We start from the raw sequence: 21089 nt of genomic DNA, 5'->3' as shown, positions 1-21089 counted from the left end.
ATGTCCAGGTGTCTCCCACTCCCCTGCATCCTGAGGAACAGGGAGCTCCTGCCCAAACTTGACAGCCTTGATGTTGGTGGTGGTGGTAGGGAGGACCGTGAGGATCCGAAAGAGGAGAAAGCGCCCCTCCAACAGATCGACCCTGCATCTCAGGGCCCCTTGTTACCTCCATGGAGGGGTGCATTCTCCTCTTTTTCCCTCTAGAACACAGAGTCTCGCAGACCTCCATGTCATCAGAGGCCTCCACCTCCGCAACTTCCTTTATTTTTAGTCACGCTGGGCCTGAGCCCAGCCCTGGGACAGGTGGATTCCGTGGGAACGGGCTTGAGGCTGAGCTCAGGCTGGTGTTGTGTCAATGTGTCTCTGGGATGCGCCTCTTGATGTTTCTTTTTCCTCCACATCTTCCTTCCACTCGGACGGACACTCTCCTCCCCGCCACAGCCTCCCGAACTGATTGAGCTGTGTCTGTTGGATGTGCGGGGGGAGTGGGAGGAGGTGCTGTGGAACAACCCTGGGACGCCGAGGTGGAGCTGGCGGCCGGGAGGTGAGGGCAGTTCTTACGAACATGCCACAATACATTGCAGATGTGGCACCGCACCCCGTCCGAGGTCCAAAAGACGGGATAGGCCGTCCCCTGGAACTCTACACTGAAGTGGCCGTCCAAGACCACCTCCCGCGCCAGCTGCATGAATAGCTGGCGGCGGAAGGAGTAGACATGTCGGAGGCTGTTCTCTCGATGACTAAGCGGGACTGGGGTGATCCCTGACCTCACCTCCCCCTGATGGTGTAGGTGGGGGAGGAGGAACTCATCAGGAATGAAGGGGGGGACGTTTGACAAGATTCCCTCATGCGCAGTGGCCCCCAGAGGGTCCACTGGCAGGAAAATCCCACCCACTGTGAGCCCCTTACTTCGGGCGAGGGACACCGCCCACTCGGTCTTCAGGAAGAATGCAGCCTTCCCATACATCTTTGAGGCTGCCACAATGGCCGAATGGCCGACAACCTCAGCCATTGCCTTAAAACAAGCCTCAATAGTCATGGTAGGTGGGTGTAACTCTTCACCCCATGCTTTGTTGTTAAGATTTTAAATAGTGACGGGGCCACAGGAGCGGCTGCCGCAGCTATTGCAGCATAGGAGGGCCCCGCCACCGGAGAGGACTGAGAAGTCATGGGGTACAAGAGTTACATGCACTCTATTGAGAGCAAAAAAAGAGCAAATACAATAATAAATCAAGAATGTAAACACTTAAAGGATGTAGCACAGGGGAAGAGGCTGAGGGAGAGGAAGGCCAAGAGGAATCAGTCTTTGTTGGTATTTGCACAAGTCTTTTAGCTGGTCCTTCAGTTGGAAGGGTGGGGAAATGTCTTCACCTGGGTCAGCAGTAAGCTGCCCAGGCACACGCCTCTTCCGATGTAGAGATAATAAGTCTCCACCTGGGCAGCTCCAGCTGTCCCAGGCTTAGTCGTTGGGGTGAGGAGGGAGCTCCCTATCCAAATATGTTAAATACAGGAGCTCCCGATTGAACAATACAGACCCACCCAATGTCTTCAGGTCTCTCCTTTCCCCACCCCCAGCAATCAATGAAAACGACTTCAGTATACAACAAACTCACAAAAGAACTTCCAGTTCGTCGCCTTCCTTCCTTTGTTGAAAAAATGAATAAACCTTTGTTTCAGTTTGAGTCTGTCCCTCCTGCAGCAGTCACACAGTCTGCAGCCTCCAAGCTCTGCACACAGCCACATTCAGCTGCATCTCGTTGATGCACTCAGGCTCCCAAATCAGAGACCAGCGAATCCCAGTTTTTTTGTTTTCTTCTTGATTTTTTTTTTTGAATCTCCCTCTTGCAGCAGTCACACAGCCTGCAGCCTCCAACCTCTGCACACAGCCACAGTCAGCTGCACCTCATTGATGCACTCAGGCTCCCAAATCAGAGAGCAGCCAATCCCCTTTTTTTTTTTTTAATGTCGAGGGGGCCTTTATTCCTCAGGCCCCCTTTATACATTTTTTATGTCGAGGGGGCCTTTATTCCTCAGGCCCCCTTTATACATTTTTTATGTCGAGGGGGCCTTTATTCCTCAGGCCCCCTTTATATACACACTTATATTTTAAAATAACTTTATTAAAACCAGATAAATAAACAAAAAAAACTCAAATTAAAATGCCATTCTCGGCGTCGACGATGCACTCCAGTCCCTGCGGTGCCCACCGGTCGCGGAAGGCCTCAAGCGTACCGGCGAACACCGCATGCTCCTTTTCCAGGGACACCCGGGCGCGAACGTAACCGCGGAAGAGGGGCAGGCAATCGGGGAGGACGGACCCCCCGACGGCCCGCAACCTGGACCTGTGAATTGCCACCTTGGCCAGGCCCAGGAGCAGAATGACGAGGAGATCCTCCTCCCGGCCCGAGCCCTTCTGCACCGGGTGCCCAAAGATCAGGAGCGTGGGACTGAAGTGCAGCCAGAATTTGAGGAGCAGCCCCTTCAGATACTCAAATAGGGGCTGCAACCTTGCACACTCCATATAAATGTGGAACACGGACTCGTCCAGGCCGCAGAAAGTACAGCTGGCCTGGGAGTCCGTGAACCTACTTAAAAGCCTATTGCACGGGACTGCTCTGTGCAGCACCCTCCACCCCAGGTCCCCGATGTAAAGGGGGAAGACTCCCGCGTAGAGAGACCTCCATCGGGGTTTCCCCTCGCCGCCAGATGGCAACGCGGACCGCCAGGGCGTGTCCGGCCCGCTGACGAGGGCGAGGAAGTGGAGAGTGTGCAGGAGCAGCCCGTACAGGAAACCCCTCCGCGCCGATTGGAATGGCACGGAGGGCATTTCCGAGAGGCGGCTCGGGTTGTGCGGGACCGGCTCCCGAGGAGGGTTTCGGGGCCTGGGTCCGATGAGCAGTTCCGGCCGAGCAGGGGTCAGCTCGGCCGGGATCGCTCCGCACTCCCGAGCCCCCTCGCCACCCGCAGTGAGGGGCGTCCCGGGGGTTTCGGCTACTCCTCCGCCGGCCGGACCGTCCCCGGAGTCGTCCGCCCGGACAGCCGAGGCGCTCTCCTCCGCCGGCGGGGGAGCGCCCTGACTGGAGGCGACCATGTTCCAGACTCGGAAAAGATCCCGGTAAAAGACAGGCAACTCCCTCAGAGAGGCGCGGCTAACGGACTCCACCGGGAGCTGCGTGTCGTCTTGAAGGCAGTGACACTGGCGGAAAAAATATGTCGCCAGCGCACACCATCTGGGAGGACGCTCGACGTACAGGTATCTCTGCAGGGTCCGAAGGCGGAGAGTCGCAGCCTGGGTGCGGACGCACACCAGCGACTGACCGCCCTCCTCGATCGGGAGACTCAGGACCGCGGCAGAGACCCAGTGTTTCCTCTTGCCCCAGAAGAAATCGACGAGTTTCTTCTGGATCTTGGTGGCAAATACAGGGGGCGGGGCCAAAGTGACCAACCGGTACCACAGCATGGAGGCCACCAGTTGGTTTATGACCAACGCTCGGCCCCTGTAGGAAAGCACTCGGAGCAGTCCTGTCCAGCGCCCCAGCCGAGCGGTGACTTTCCCCTCCAACTCCTGCCAGTTTGCCGGCCAGGCTTCCTCAGCGGGGCTAAGGTGGACTCCCAGATAGAGGAGGTGCGTTTTGCTCCACGCAAAAGGTGTCATCTCCTCCGGCAGGGAGTCCACCCGCCACTGACCAACCAGGAGTCCGGAACATTTCTCCCAATTGATCTTAACGGAGGACGCGGCAGTAAAGGTCTGCTGGCAGTCGCGCATCCTCCGCAAGTCAACGGGATCTGTGATTGCGAGGAGCACGTCGTCGGCATAAGCCGAGAGGACGACCCGCATGGCGGGCTCGCGCAGAGCCAATCCCGTCAACCTCCTGCGAAGCAGGCACAGGAAGGGCTCCACGCAGATGGTATACAATTGGCCGGACATGGGGCACCCCTGACGCACTCCTCTCCCAAATCGAAGGTGCGCCGTCAAGGACCCGTTAACTTTGACTAGACACTCTGCGGCGGCGTATAAAAGTCGGACCCGGGCCACGAAATGCGGCCCGAGTCCGAAAGCGCGCAGAGTCCCGAAAAGGTAATCGTGATCCACCCTGTCGAACGCCTTCTCCTGATCGAGGGAGAGAAAGGCGACCGACTGACCAGTCCTCTGGGAAAGATGGATCAGGTCCCGGACCAGGTGGATGTTGTCCTGGATGGCCCGGCCCGGGACCGTGTAGGACTGGTCGGGGTGGATCATGTGGGCCAGCACGGAGCCCAGGTGGGTAGACATAGCCCGTGCAAAGACCTTATAATCCGTGCTGAGGAGGGAGACCGGACGCCAGTTTTTAAGCAGGCGGAGATCGCCCCTCTTCGGCAGCAGGACGATGACCGCCCTGCGCCACGAGAGGGGCATCTCCCCGGTCGCCAGGCTTTCCCCCAGGACCCGCGCGTAATCGTCCCCCAGGACGTCCCAGAACGCCCTGAGGAACTCCACGGTCAACCCATCCAGCCCTGGGGATTTGCCCCTCGAGAGCTGGTGGAGGGCGCCAGTCAGCTCCGCCAACGTGAGCGGAGCCTCCAATCCTTCGGCGCCCTCCGGGCTGACCTGCGGCAGGTCCTCCCAAAAAACTCTGCGCGCATCCTCGCTGGACGGATCCGGAGAGAACAACGCACTGTAATAAGTCCGGACCAGGAGGCCCATTCCCTCCGGATCCGTGATGGAGGATCCGTCGTCGGCCAGCAGCTCGACGAGCTGCTTACGGACCCCCCGCCATTTTTCCAGCGAGTAGAAGAAGGGAGAGGCGCGGTCCAAATCTTCCAGGATCTGGATCCGCGACCTCACGTACGCGCCTCGGGACCCTATGAGCTGCAGGTCCCTCAGCGCGCCCTTCTTCTCTTTGTACGGATGCCACAGGGCCGGGTCCGTGACGGCATGACCAAGGCGGGACTCCAAGTCTAGCACCTCCCTCTCAAGGCGCCCGATCTCGGCTTCCCGCCTCTTGGTGTACCCCTTCGCATACTCCTGACAGAAGACGCGGATGTGAGTCTTGCCCACATCCCACCATAGCCTTAAGGAGGGGAAGCCTCCCTGTTTCCTTCTCCAGTCGGCCCAGAATCGGCAGAACGAGTCCCGAAATCGCTCGTCCTCCAGCAGCCGGTTGTTACAATGCCAGTACGCGGACCCCGCCCACGAGCGGTGCAGAGTATACTCCGCCCAAACCTGGCGGTGGTCGGAGCACGGCACCAGCCGCATGGAGGTCCCCGAGACGCGGGAGACGTACACCTGCGGAATGTAAAAGCGGTCGATTCGTGACCCTCCTCCTCCAGACCTCCACGTGAAGGTGCTGGAGTCGGGATGGAGATTCCGCCAGAAGTCCACTAAGTTAAGGGAGCTGATCAGTCACCTCAACTTCTCCACCGACGCTTGGCCGCGCTGGGGACCGCAGCGAACACCCACCTCGAGGGTGCAGTTAAAATCCACCCCCGCCCCCCGAGGATGATGCACTCGCCGCTATCGATGGAGCTCAAGAGAGCGAACACTTCTTCAAAGAAGCGCACTTTCAACGCGCCGGGCCTGGGCACATACACGTTCACAAAGTGGAGCGGCACGCTACCCAGGCGAACGGCGAGGTGGAGCAAGAGGCCCGGCACTAGCTCCTTGACACCCAAGATCTCCAGCTGAAAAGACGGGGCCAACAAGATAGCCACCCCACCAGAAATAGGGGTGAGGTGACTCATGTAGACCCCACCCTGCCACTCCAGTAGCCAGATGGCTTTGTCTCCCGGAACGGTGTGGGTTTCCTGCAGAAGGCTCACCGCGTATCTGCCTTCCCTGAGGACTGAGAGATTGTGAAATCTGCGGTGAGACCCCCTGCTGCCGTTGATGTTGAGGCTGGCTATGGTTATCTTCATGTCAAAGGTACTTAAAACCCGTCACCAACACCTCACTGTGAGGAGGGAGTGGAAGTGCACCTGGCCTTCCACTCCCCCAGCAACCCATTGAGGAACACATTAAAACGGCGCCTCTGAACCAGTTTCATGCCCGCGCGCTTGCCCGTTATCTTCAGGGCGGCACGGACGGACTGGATGATCAGTACCAGATTCGACCAACGGTCGAGGGCCAGCTGAACTTTATTGCGGCAGACCCTGCAAACCATGAGGAAATCCCGGAGTTCCGCCGTGGGGATGAGAGGAGATTCGGTGGGAGGCATGAGGGACTCCACCACCTCTCTGAGGATGGAATCACGATCATCCTCCTTGCCCCACACCGAATCCCCATCCTCCTACGGGTCGTCACCGCCAGCGGCCGACACATCAACCACACACCGTGAAGCGGACGTCCCCGCCGCGCCAGCTGAACCCGCCTCCTTCACGATCCCACCCCCAGGATCGATGGTGGAGGAGTCCTCTCTGGGTTCTATTGTGAAACTGGAGCATCTGGGCGCCAGCAGTCTAGGACGCCCCTCCACCTCCGTCCCCAAGCCAATGAGTGGTCCAGGGGAGACAGAAGTTCCCGACTCTGGACATCCAGCTGGAGCCGAGACCGGAGGCGGAGAGAGGGGACGCTTTCCCGCTCCGCCAGCACCCACAGGCCCAGCAGATGGGGCAGCATTCTCAGTTATAACTGGTTCGGGTTTCTCCTGGTTGGTGGTAGACTCCGGCTGGGAGGGCTGACCCTCTGGGTCTTCGCCCTCCCCTTCACTCAGGGCACCCGACCCAGTAGCAGTGGCAGAATGGGCGACGTCCTCAGGCTCCCCCAGCACAAGCAGGGCCCCACTTACTTCTTCAGGAGGGGCCTCATGTCCTGGGGCCTTCCCCTCCCCTCCATCCTGAAGCATAAGGAGCACCTGCCCGGACCTTTTAGCATTGGTGGTGGCGGTAGGGGAAACCTGGGGACCCGAATCAGGAGACAGCTCCCCTCCAACAGATGGGCCCTGCGCCTCAGGGCCCCTCATTACCTCAGTGGAGGGGTGCCTTCTCCTCTTTTTGCAACCAGGGCGCAGAGGCTCAGAGACCTCCATGTCATCAGAGGCCTCCGCCTCCGCACCCTCCTTCTTTTTATTCACCCTGGGCCTGAGCCCAGCCCTGAGTCAGGTGGATCCCATGAGAACGGGCTTTGGACTGAGCTCAGGCTCGGGTTGAGTCAAAGTGTCCAGGGGACGCGCCTCACGATGTTTCTTTTTTCCCCGCGTCTTCCTTCCGCTCGGACGGGCACTCCCCTCCCCGCCAGAGGCTGTGAAAACCACAGCCTCCGGAACCGACTGAGCGGTGTCTGTTGGATGTGCGGGGGGAGTGGGAGGAGGTGCTGTGGAACCACTCTGGGCCGCCGAGGTGGAGCTGGCGGCCGGGAGGTTGGGGCAGTTCTTACGAACATGCCCGACCCCCTTGCAGACGTGGCACCGCGCCCCGTCCGAGGTCCAAAAGACGCGGTAGGCCGTCCTCTGGAAATCCACATAAAATTGGCCCTCCGTGTCCTCCTCCCGCGCCAGCTGCATAAATAACTGGCGGCGGAAGGAGTATACATGTTGGAGGCTGTGCTCCCGAAGACCAAGCCGGACTGGGGTGATCCCCGACCTCACCTCCCCCAGATGGTGCAGGTGGGGGAGGAGGAGCTCACTGGGAATGAAGGGTGGGACGTTGGACAACATTATCCGATGCGCAGTGGCCCCCAGAGGGTCCACTGGCAGGAAGGTCCCCCCCACAGTGAGCCCTTTACTCAGGGCCAGGGACACCGCCCGCTCGGTCTTCAAAAAGAACACAGCCTTCCCATACATCTTTGAGGCCGCAACAATGGCCGAGGGGCCGACAACCACGGCCATTGCCTTAACGCAGGCCTCAATAGACATGTTGGGGTGGGGATAGCTCTTCACCCCATGGCTGCATGTCAATAATTTAAAGGGTGACGGGGCCACGTGGGCAGCCACAGAAGCTGCAGCTGCGTAGGTAGTAGAGGGCCCCGCCACCGGTGATGAAGGGCTTTCCATGGGTCTAAGAGCTAAACCCACCCCAAATTGAGGACTTGCACACTAAATAACAGCGACTCACAGAAAAATTTGAAAAGACAAACAAACAAACAACAGGTTAGTGGAGAGGCTGAGGTAAGAGAGGAGAGGCAAAGGCAGGCTGGAAGGGATGACTTGCTTTCTGGAGGAGGTGCTCACAGTACACTTAAAACAAACAGTCTTTGAAGTTGGTCTTCCGGTCTTCTGGTTGGGGGAGTCGTCTTCACCTGGGTCAGCTGAAGCTGCCCAGGCACTATCTATCCCCTTCCGTCTGTTTAGCTGGGCAGCTTCAGCTGACCCAGGCTTGGCAATTGGGGTGGGGAGGGAGCTTCCCTGTGTGCTTTTGCAGCAGCACAGATTCCTGCTGAATTGGCAGCCCCACCCCTTGTTGTTCCAGCCACTTGTTCCTCCCCCAACAGTCCAAAGTAAATTACTGGTGTTCAGCACCCACCTCCAGACAAAGCCTTGTTTCCAAAAAATGTCCCTTTCTTCTCTTTAATGGAGACTGTTGTTGGAGTTTTCCTCTGCTTGTTGGCAGCTGCTCTCCCTTGCTCAGTGCAGCTCCTCCCTCCACCTCTGCAACCTCCAACAGCCACCAGCACTCTCAGCTGCATCTCGTTGAGGCTCTCAACACTCAGGCTCCCAAATCAGAGAGCAGCCAATCCCAGTGCTGTACCTGTCCTGGGAGTGTTTGATGGGGACAGTGTCGAGGGAGCTTTACTCTGTATCTAACATTGACCAAGAAACAGAAAGCAGAGAATTGTTGTGAACTGTTGTTTCTCAGAGTGGGTAGAGATGTACAGCGGTACATCCAATCGTGCACAGCAAGCTCCCACAAACAGCAATGTGATAATAAGAAGAATCTTGTTTTAGTGATTTTGGTTGTGTTATAAATATTGTCCAGGACACCAGGGAGAACTTCATTGAGCCCACACGGGTACGATGGGTGATTGGCCTCTTTCTGTGCAGGAGCAGTCTGTGATTCGGTGATATCACAGCGGACTGTCCTAGATCACATTTAAAAACTGTTTCCTCTGGTTTGTGATTCTCCCTCTTAGCTTAACCCTTGGAGTCCAGGTATCATTCTACTCTCTTTATACCATCCAATATTTCACTCCTCCTTAAACACAATGTCTGTATCATCCACCTCTTTTGTGGCTATTTCACAATATTGTTGCTCCTGGGATTAAAGGGACAGTGACAGAGAGGTTACGACATTGGCTAAGAGACAGAACACAGAGAGTTGTGGTGAACGGTTGTTTCAGACTGGAGGGAGGTATAGAGTGGTGCCACCCAGAGGTTTGTATTGGGACCACTGCTCTTTTTGATGTCTATTAATGACCTGACTTGGGTTTACAGAGCATAACTTCAAAGATGCAGACGGCACACAACATTGGAAATGTTGTAAAGAGGGAAGAGAATAGTAGCAGACTTCAGGAAGCTATTGGCAGTCTGGTGAATTGCACAGACACATGGCAGGTTAACTTCAATGCTGAGAAATGTGAAGTGATGGATTTTGGAAGGAAGTCTGTGGGAGAGGCAATCTAAACTAAATGGTACAATGTTAAAATGGGTGCAGGAACAGAGAGGCCTTCCACGTACAGGAGCTGACAGTCTCTCTCTCTCGCCCCCTCACCCTCCCCCCATTTCGCTCTCTCTCTTTCTCTTTTAATACCGATCCTGACTTTTCTCGGAATCATTCTTGGTTGAATAGTACCCTGAAATGTTTCAGTCTCACTGTTACAAGGAACAAGTCACATTGCTGTGGTATTTTCTATATCTTAATGATTCAATTTGGAGCTTGGATTGTGTCAGGTAAATGCGGTATCTCATTCAGACATTCCTGCCTTGTGGAACTGTCAGTTATCTGTGCAGGGAAAGGATATCGGGGTGCTTGAATGGAGTTGAAGATTTTGGCTGCTTGAATAGGGTGTGAGTTAGATCGTGGATTGCATCCCAGAAGGTCTTTAAGCTGATGTCCTGAGAGAATGAATTGTTTTACCAATGTCTGAATAACATCAAAGTCTTTCGACACGTGAAGGAACAAGATTGGGGACTATATACAAAAGCTGAGACAGTCAGGCAACAACTGTCGGAAGGTGAATGTCTTTTACAGTTTGTAATCTGAAAGCTTGAGCTAATGACTGAAAAAGCAAGATTTCAAATCCCACATTGGGCTCTTGTGAATTTGAATTTCTTTGAAAATAAAAAATAAATCTGGAATAATAACTCCTCCAGGATGAAATGATTCCCTCTCACTGCTCTAACACTGATTTACCTTCAAGTCGCTTTTTCCAGTCCACTTTTTCGAAATCGCCTTCCACAGGCCCAGCTTCATTTGCTACAACTAAGTGTAAAACTGACCCATCTCTTGTTGGCCTTGCTACGTACTGGCCTGAAAATGTTCCCCTGAAAGCAGAGTTAGAATTCTGTATCCTTGATATAATCTACATTAGTCTCAGTTATCAATGCACTAGTTAGGTCTGCACTAGACCCTGTCTCTGTTGAGATTACACATGGCCCTGTCTCTGCTATAAAAATGTCTTAAAGAATGGAGAGAAAACCCTCCAATTTATACGCAGGATTCTAAGAAATAGGAGCAGGAGGAGGCCATTCAGCTTCTCGAGCCTGTTCCGCCATTCAATAAAATCATGACTGATCTGATCGTGACCTTAACTCCACTTTCCTGCCTGTCCTCTATCATCTTGACTCCCTTGTCGATCATAAATCTATCGAACTCAGCCTTGAATATGTTCAATGAACCAACCTCCACTGCTCTCTGGGCAAGAGAATTCCACAGTCTAACCAGCCGCTGGGAGAAAGATATCTTCCTGAGCTCAGTCTTAAATGGCAGACCCTTTATTTTTAAACTGTGCCCCCTAGTTCTTGACTCCCCCACAAGGGGAACATCATCCCAGCATCCGCCCTGGAAAGTCCCCTCACAATCTTGTCTGTTTCAATAAGATCACCTCTCATTCTTCTGATCTCCAATGAGTTTAGGCCCAACCTGTTCAACCATTCCTCATAAGAAAGCCCCTTCATCCCAGGAATCAGCCGAATGAACCTTCTCTGAACTGATTCCAATGCATCCATGCCTGACCATTCCTCCACTTTCAAAGATATCAAACACGTTAATATTTCCTTCTTTCTCTGTTTATCCCATCCAATATTTCACACTCCTCCTCTTTAACTACAATGACTGTATCATTCCCTCTCTTTTATAAAGACAGACACAAAGTATACATTATGAACCATGCCCACGTCTCCCACCTCCTCACACACATTCCCTTTCTGGTCCTTAATACTCTGTCCTAAGTTATCCTCTTGATCTTCATGTATTTGGAGAACATCTTTGTGTTTTCCTTACTTTTACTTGGTAATATATTTACAGCCCTCTCTTTGCTCTCCTAATTTGATCTTTAATTTCACCCCTGTGCTTTTTCACTCATCTCGGCTTTCTGTGGTATTGAACTCTCGGTATCTGACATAAGCTTCCCTTTTGTGCCTTATGCCACCCGGTTTGATCCTTGTTATCCAAGGGGCTCTAGATTTGGGAGTCTCACTCTGTTTGTCTTTGTGGGAAAATATTTGTTCTCAACCCGCACTAACTGTCACTGCTCTGACAGTCATTTACCTGCAGGGAGCTGTTTCCAATCCAGTTTGCTAAACCCTCCCCTCCCTGAAACTGCCATCTCCTCTGATCCCACTGAAGGACCCTCACATCCTTCCTAATGTGTGGTGACCAGAACTGGATGCAATATTCTAGTTGTGGCCTTACCAGAGCTTTGTAAATGTTCAGCATAGCTTCCACGCATTTGTATCCACAACTATTTATGAAGCCGAAGATGCCACATGCTTTGCTGACTGCTCTCTCAATATGTCCTACCACCTTCAAAGATGTATGTACATGTACCCCCAGGTCCCTCTGTCCCTGCACACTCTCTGGAACTGTGCCATTAAGTCTAAATTGCCTCTCCCTATCACTTCTGCCAAAATACATCACCTCACATTTCCCTGTTTTAAATTCCATCTGCCACTTGTCTGCCCATTCTGCTCAACTATCAATGTCCTGTTGCAGTCGATTGGTGTCATCCTCACTGTTTGCATCTCCTCCAAGTTTGGTATCATCGGCAAACATTAAAAATTTAATCAAACATTAAAACTTTCCAAAAGGCTAGGCTCACACATTTAACACACGTTTCATTTTTCTGAGTCTCGCTGGTCTGTTCTGATTTTCTGTTGGGAGGCATCAGCGTGGATTTTGTGTTCTGTCCTAAACCCACAAACATATAACTCAGAGGTAGGACTATTACCCACGGAGCCACAGCTGGCTCCAATGTTCCATGAAAATTAAGTTGTTGTGCACGGCCAGTGATTTTCTTCTTGCGCTGTCCCTTTAAATATTTGAAGAATCTTTGCAGACCTGTTATTCATCACAGAACAGGACCTGCGTGGTACCTTCCATGCTGCTGCACACAGATTTGCAGGAACACTGAATGACATTCTCCATTGAAATCTCTTCCTCTTTCTCTCCGATAATCTCTCCCCATTGCTATCTTTCCCTCTCACTGTTATTCTCTCTGCATATCTATCCCTGTCATTCTCACTGTTACTCTCCCCATGCGGATGGTGGAGGAGAAAGAGAGGCATAAAGAGAGGTAGCTTTACTCTGTATCTAACCCCACACTGTACCTGCTCTGCGAGTGTTTGATGGAACAGAGAAGACAGAGATTTGCTCTGTAGATAACTTGGCTTGGCAGCATTTGATGGGACAGTGTAGACAGAGCTTTACGCTGTGTCTTGGAGGTAAGAAGGGTAAGGGTTGCCTTGATGAAAGTTTACAAGATAATAGTGGAAACTGTTTGGGTAGATAAAGAGAAGCTCTTCTCACTAGTTTGGGGAGTCTCGGACGAGGGGGACTGTCTAAAAATCGAACATTTGTTGAAAAGCCTTTCAAGGGTGAAATTTATTGACACTTCTGCACACAAAGGGTGATGTAATTTTGGAACTATTTTCTACAAAAAAACCCACCCTATCTCTGCAATCTCCTCCAGCTCCACAATCCCCCAATATCTGCGATCCTCTAATTCTGGCCGTTTGAGCATCCCCAATTTGAATCGTTCCACCATTAGTGGCCGTGCATTCAAGCTGCCAAGGCCCTAACTCTGGAATTTCTTTCCTAAACCTCTCCGTCTCATTAATGTTCTTTCCTATTTGATGACGCTCCCTAAATAAAAGCTCTTTGACCAAGTTTTTGGTGCTGAAATCTGGAATTCTGAACCTCAGAGTTGTGGAGGCGAGGTCACTAATTGTATTTAAGGAAGAGATAGATACATTTTTGAAATCTCGAGGTGTCGAGCGTTATGCGGAGCAGGCCTGAAAGAGGAGTTGAGTCCTGGGACAGATCAGCAATGATATTATTGAATGGCAGCGCAGGCATGAGGGGCTGAGTGGTCAACTCCTGCTCCTACTTCGTATGTTCTTCTGTCTAGTTTAAGGTGCGTGGGGCAAAGTTTCGAGGGGATGTGCGAGGCAAGTTCTTTATGCAGAGGGTGGTGAGTGCCTGGAACTTGCTGCCGGGGGAGGTGGTGGAAGCAGGTACGATAGCGACGTTTAAGAGGCATCTTGACAAATACATGAATAGGATGGGAATAGATGGATACGGTCCCCAGAAGTGGAGAACGTTTTAGTTTAGACAGGCATCAAGATCGGCACAGGCTTGGAGGGCCGAATGGCCTGTTCCTGCGCTGTACTGTTCTTTGTTCGTCTAATATCTCCTTAAGTGACTTGGTTCCAAATCGTTATTATTTTTTATTCATGTGTTAAATGTTTGCGTTACTGGCTTGGCCAACATTTATTTACCATCACGAATTGACCTTGAACCTTCTTTAACCACTGCAGTCCATGTGGGGTCGGTACACCCACAGTGCTGTTAGGAAGGGAGTTCCAGGATTTTGACCCAGTGACAGTGAAGGAACGGCGATATAGTTCCAAGTCAGGATGATGTGAGACTTGAAGGGAAACTTGCAGGTGGTGGTGTTCCCATACGTGCTTCCTGTTTGTTTGCTTTCTCTCCCCCTCCTTTCTAAACCTCCCTGACCTCCTGACCCTCGATGTTACGAGAACCTCAGAACAGAAGAAAGTGGGTGCAGGAACAGAGAGACGTGGGGATATCTGTGCACAAATTGAAGGTGGCAGGGCTAGTTGAGAAAGTGGTTAAAAGGCATATGGGATCCCAGGCTTTGTAAATCGAAGCTAAGAGTATAAAAGCAAGGAGGTTATGATGAAGCTTTATAAAACACTGCTGCATCCTCGAGTAGTATTGTATCCAATTATGGACAGCACAATTTAGGAAGGATGTGAGGGCATTAGACATGGTGCAGAAAAACTTCAGGAGCAAGGTTCCAGGGATGAGAGACTTGGTTACGTGGATAGATTGGAGAAGCTGGGGTTGTTATCTGTGTCTCTATCTCCGTCTTCCTCTCTCTGACTCTCCCTCCTGCTATCTCTGACACACGGAGTGAGACAGACGGAGAGAGGATAAGGTTTGAAGCCAGGAGAAAAAGACCAACAAATTCACCAGCCATTTCAGCAGGATAAAAGCCACTAACAAATTCAATAACATCAGAAGGGGGAAAAATAAACACCGATAAATAGGGCAATGGCACAAGCTGTTGGAGGGACAGGAAATCGTTTGCGAAGGGACAGAGTATCTGATCACACCCTGGATGGTGTTGTTGCCAACAAAGCCTATTTCAGCCTGCAATATGCAAAGGAGAGAGCGGGAGCTGAGACGGAATGAGTTGATTTTGACTGAGTTAATGAGGGGTTAATGACGTCCTGCGGCCCCCACAATGCCGTGCGGCTGGAAAAAGCCCCGACCTGTGGCACGGGCCGTGCTGCACCCTGGGAGGAAGCTCTGCACATGCGCACTTCGACAGGCCCGTTAACTGCCGCTTTTTACATTCTCCCGAGGCTCAGACTTTCAAGTTTCCTCCATTGTGATTGACAACTGAAGCCACTTCACCTTTTCCTTGCAGCTGCTTTCTGACGGAAATAAACAGCCGGCGGGAGGTCACGCAAACATGGCGGCTGAAGAGGCCGCGGTCTCTCCACGCGCCTCATTGAGCCCTGATTGGCTGCGTCACCTCACGTGTTTGGAGGTCACAGGGGTCAAAAGCTGCCTCCAGCCTCCGCGCAGCCGCGGTTTGGGGGGCATGTGACCAGCCCGGGGTGGGGGAGGGGCCAGCACCAGACCCTTAAAGGGTCCCTGCACCGGACGAACTGTCCCAAACTCTTAAAGGGACCCAACATGGACAGACAGAGCAAGAGAGTTAGAGAGCAAGTAATAGAGAGGGAAATCGAAAAGAGAGAGTGATGGTGGGGGAGAGTGAGATAAATGAGATTGAAACAATAATAGAGAGATGGAGAGGCTCAGAGAAAATAGGTGATAGGAAGAGAGTGAGAGAGCAAGAGATGGTGAGAAATGGAGGGAGAATTTCCTCAACTGGACAGAGATGGAGAGAGAGTGATAGAGAGATGTGAAAAGAGATCAAAGAGAAAGGAAGGTGGAGAGTGAGGGAGAGGTAGAGTTTGAGAGTGAGGAAACAGGTCAATGGAAAGATAAAGGTGAGGAGAGAGTAACAGAGCGAAAGAGAGAGAGAGATGGAGAGAGAGTTTGGAAGAAAAGTGAGAAATTAGAGGAAAAGAGCAGACACAGCGTGTTCAGAAAGTGTGAAAAATGAATCAGAGATAGAGTGCCCATCAGAGAGAGAGAGGGTAAGTCCAGGATAGATGTGGGCAGAGAGAAAGGCAGATGTTATATGTGTGTATGTATGTGTGTATTGTATGTGTGTGTGTCTCTATAAGGGAGAGATCAGTACACGTTCACAGGAAAGAAAGTCTTGCGGTGACAAACAGTCAGTTAATTGTGTGCACAACCAGACAAAATTAACTTTATTCCCCCAGCATAATGAGTATAGTCAGACATATAAAAATAGATTGCAGGTTAATGCCCAGATAAGCTTTATTAAAGATTAAAAGTTGCAGAGAGAAATCACCCAATAATCCTGGTTGCAACCCATTGGACTCAATGCAATGGTCCAAAAATATCATCACTGCCAATCAAACAAATTCATCAGAACAAACAGTGTAATGATCCATAAACTGCAGTGTTCAATGATTCAAGGAAGATTACAGAGCATGATAGAGAACATGTCGACAGACACAGAGTATTTGTTTAGCTTCTCTGCCATTGTCCTATGATGAGAGGCTGAGTAAATTGGATGTGTATTCTCTGGAGTTTAGAAGAATGAGAGGTGATCTCAATGAAACATATTCCAAAGGGACTGGATAGTGTCGACACTGAGAGGTTATTTCAATTGGTCGGGAAATGTAAGTCTCCCTTATCCCTTCCGAACCAGCTTATCCACCTGTCCTGTCAGCCTCAGCAATCAGTGAACATTCAGTCCAACGTCCCGCTGTTCACAGACACAGAGAGAATGTTGGAGACCGTCACGTTGTTAGGTTAGATCGAAAGGGCAAATGTCAAATATAATCATACTTTGATGTAAACCTGAGTACACCGAGGTACAGGAAATAGGCACAGAGTGTGAAACATCAGGAGAGAGGGAGAAATATAGATGGAAAGAATGTAACAGTGGGAAAGGGAGATATAGGCATGGAGAGAGAAGTGGAGAGCTACTCTTACTGGTAATCTCTCTCCATCTCCGTCTTCCCCTCTCCCTTATTGACTCAATCAGTAGTTCCCCTCACTGCGACACTCTCCATGAATGGGGCAGTTATTATAGTATCTCCACAGGGAGAGTAAAAGAGTGGAACTGCAATAATAGTCTCTGCACAGGGAAAGTCACTGAGTGTGTCTGGTATTATAGTATCTCCACAGGTATAGTCTCTATGTGGGTCTGTTCGTATATATTCTCCACATGGAGAGTAACTGAATGCGTCTGTTATTGTAGCATCTCCATAGGGGGTTTGTCAGAGTGGGTCTGATATGAAAGCATATCCACAGGGTGAGTCAAGGAGCGAGGCTGTAAGTTCATATCCTCCACAGGGTGTGTCACTGAGTGGGGCTGTAAATATAGAAGATCCACAGGGGGAGTCACTGAGTGGGTTTGTTGTTATAGTATCTCCACAGGGATAGTCACTGAGTGGGTCTGTTATTATAGTGTCTCCACAGGGAGTGTCACGGAGTGGGTCTGTTATTATAGAATCTCCATTTGGAGAGTCACTGAGTGGGACTGTTATTATTGTATCTCCAAGTGGAGAGTCAGTGATTGGATCTGTTTTTCTCGTATCTCCACAGTGAGAGACACTGAGTGGGCCTGTTATTATAGTATCTCCACATGGACAATCACTGAGTGGGTCTGTCATTATAGTATCTCCACAGGGAGAGTCACTGAGTGGGACTGTTATTATATAATCTCCACACGGAGCCTCACTGAGTGGGTCTGTCATTATAGTATCTCCACAGGGAGAGTCACTGAGTGGGTCTGTTATTATAGCATCTCCACAGGGAGAGTCACTGAGTGGGTCTGTTATTGTAATATTTCCACAGTGAGAGTCACTGAGTGCGTCTGTTATTATAGTATCTCCACAGGTAGAGTCACTGAGTGGGTCTGTTATTATAGTATCACTGCAGGGAGAGTCACTGAGTGGGTCTGTTATTATAGTATATCCAAAGAGAGAGTCACTGAGTGTCTCTGATATTATACCATCCCCACAGTGAGAGTGAATGATTGTGTCTGTTATTATAGTATGGGTGGTTCATGGTCGGCACGGATACGGTGGGCCGAAGGGCCTGTTTCAGTGCTGTACCTCTAAAACTAAAACTAAAAAACTAAAACACAGGAGAGTCACTTGGTTGGTCTGTTATTATAGTATCTCCACAGGGAGAGTTTCTGAGTCGGTCTGTTATTACAGTATCTCCAAAGGGAGAGTCTTCGAGTGGGTCCGTTATTGTAGTATCTGCACAGGGAGAGTCACTGAGTGGTTCTGTTAATATATTATCACCACAAGCGGAGTGTCTGGTTGGTTCTGTTCTTAAAATATCTCCACAGGGAGAGTTTCTGAGTCGGTCTGTTATTATAGTATCTCCAAAGGGAGAGTCACTGAGTGGGTCTGTTATTATAGTATCTCCACAGAGAGAGTCACTGAGAAGGTCCTTTGTTGTAGTATCTCCACAGGGATAGTCTCTGATTGGTTCTGCTATTATAGTATCTCCACAGGGGGAGTCACTGAGTGGGTCTGTTATTGTAGTATCTCCACAGAGAGAGTCACTGCGAAGGTCTTTTGTTGTATTATCTCCTCCGGGGTAGTCTCTGATTGGTTCTGCTATTATAGTATCTCCACAGGGAGAGTCACTGAGTGGGTCTGTTGTTGTAGCATCTGCACAGGGAAAGTCGATGAGTGGATCTGTAATTATAGTATCTCCACTGGGACAGTCGTTGATTGGGTCTGTTCTTATACTATCATCACAGGGAGAGTTAGTGAGTGGATCTTTTATTAGAGTATCATCTCAGGGATGGTGAATGATTGTGTCTGTCATTATAGTATCTCCACAGCGAGATTCACTGAATGGGTCTGTTGTAGTGGTATCTCTACAGGGAGAGTCACTGAGAGGGTATATTTTTACAGTATCTCCACTGTGAGAGGCACTGTGCGGTTCTCTTATTATAGTATGTCCGAAGGGAGAGCCACTGAGTAGGTCTGATATTATAGTATCATTACAGGGAGATTCACGGAGTAGATCTGTTGTTGTAGGAGCTCCGCAGCGAGAGTCACTGATTGGGTCTCTTGTTGTAGTATCTCCACTGGGAATGTCACTGAGTGGGTCTGTAAATATAGCATCTCCACAGGGAGAGTCACTGAGTGGGTTTATTATGATTATATCTCCACAGGGTGAGACACAGATTGGGTCAGTTGTTATTGCATATCCAAAGATAGAGTCATTGAGTGGGTCTGTTATTATCGTATCTCCACAGGGAGACTCACTGAGTGGGTCTGTTATTATAGTATCTCCACAGGGAGACTAACTGATTGGGTCTGGTAACATAGTATCTCCACAGGGAGAGTCACTGAGTGGGTCTGTTGAAATATCTCTACAGGGAGAGTCACTGAGTGGGTCTGTTATTATAGTATCTCCGCAGGGGGTGTTGCTGATTGAGTCTGTGGTTATAGTTTCTCCACAGGGACAGTCACTGAGTCTGTCTGTTATTATAGTATCTTCAGAGAGATAGTCACTGAGCGGGTCTGTCATTACAGGATTTCCACATGGCGTGTTGCTGAGAGGGTCTGTTAATGTAGCATCTCCACTGGGAGAGTCTATTAGTGGGTCTGTTATTATAGTATCTCCAAAGAGAAAGTCACTGAGTGGGTCTGTTATTATAGTATCTCCACAGAGAAAGTCACCGAGTGGGTCTGCTTTTATAGTATCTCCACAGGGACAGTCACTGAGTGGGTCAGTTATTATTGTATCTGCTCAGGGAGAGTCACTGAGTGGGTCTGTTATTCTTGTATCTCCACTGGGAGAGTCACTGAGTGGGTCTGTTATTAAAGTATCACCACAGGGAGAGTCACTGAGTGTGTCTGTTCTTACAGTATCTCCACAGGGAGAGTCACTGAGTGGGTCTGTTATTATAGTATCTCCACAGGCAGAGTCAATGAGTGGGTCTGTCATTATAGTATCTCCACAGGGAGAGTCACTGAGTGGGTCTGTTATTAAAGTATCACCACAGGGAGAGTCACTGAGTGGGTCTGTTATTACAGTATCTCCACAGGGAGAGTCACTGAGTGGGTCTGTTATTATAGTATCTCCATAGGGAGACAGAATCATTGTGCCTGTTATTACAGTATCTGCTCAGGGAGATTGACTGAGTGGATCTGTTTTTATACCTCCTCAGGGAGAGTCACTCAGTGGGTCTGTTGTTGGAGTATCTCCAAAGAGAAAGTCACTGCGTGGGTCTGTTAATATAGTATCTCCACATAGAAAGTCACCGAGTGGGTCTGTTATTATAGTATCTCCACAGGGACAGTCACTGAGTGGGTCAGTTATTATTGTATCTGCTCAGGGAGAGTCACTGAGTGGGTCTGTTATTCTTGTATCTCCACAGGGAGAGTCACTGAGTGGGTCTGTTATTACAGTATCTCCACAGGGAGAGTCACTGAGTTGGTCTGTTATTATAGTATCTCCACAGGCAGAGTCAATGAGTGGGTCTGTCATTATAGTATCTCCACAGGGAGAGTCACTGAGTGGGTCTGTTATTAAAGTATCACCACAGGGAGAGTCACTGAGTGGGTCTGTTATTACAGTATCTCCACAGGGAGAGTCACTGAGTGGGTCTGTTATTATAGTATCTCCACAGGGAGACAGAATCATTGCGCCTGTTATTACAGTATCTGCTCAGGGAGATTGACTGAGTGGATCTGTTATTATACCTCCTCAGGGAGAGTCACTCAGTGGGTCTGTTGTTGGAGTATCTCCAGAGAGATAGTCACTGAGTGGGTCTGTTATTATAGTATCTCCACAGGGAGAGTTACTGAGTGGGTCTGTTATTATTGTATCTCCGCAGGGAGAGTCACTGAGTGGTTCTGCTAATAGAATATCTCCACAGGGATAGTCACGGAGTGTGAATGTTGTTGCAGCTCGTCCAAAGGGAGAGTCACTAAGTGGGTCTGTTATTATAGTATCTCCGCAGGGAGAGTCAATGAGTGGGTCTGTTATTATAATATCTCCAAAGGGAGAGTCTCTGAGTGGGTCTGCTATTATAGTACCTGCTCAGGGAGAGCCACTAAGTGGCTCTGTTGTTGGGGTATCTTCAGAGGAAGTGTCACTGATTGGTTCTGTTCTTGTAATATCACCAATGGGCGAGTTACTGAGTTGGTCTGTTTTTAAGGATTTCCACATGGAGATTTGCTGAGTGGGTCTGTTATAATCGTGTCTCCAATGGGCAAGTCACTGTTTGATTGCGTCTTCTATTATAGTATCTCCACAGGGAGAGTCACTGAGTGGGTCTGTTCTTACAGTATCTCCCCAGGAAGAGTCACTGAGTGGCTCTGTTATTATAGTATCTCCACAGGGAGACT

The sequence above is a fragment of the Heterodontus francisci genome, chromosome 21, assembly GCF_036365525.1.
Source record: "Heterodontus francisci isolate sHetFra1 chromosome 21, sHetFra1.hap1, whole genome shotgun sequence".
NCBI classification, from domain to species: domain Eukaryota; kingdom Metazoa; phylum Chordata; class Chondrichthyes; order Heterodontiformes; family Heterodontidae; genus Heterodontus; species Heterodontus francisci.
The sequence above is the reverse complement of the archived record's forward strand: the minus strand, read 5'-3'. Positions refer to the sequence as shown.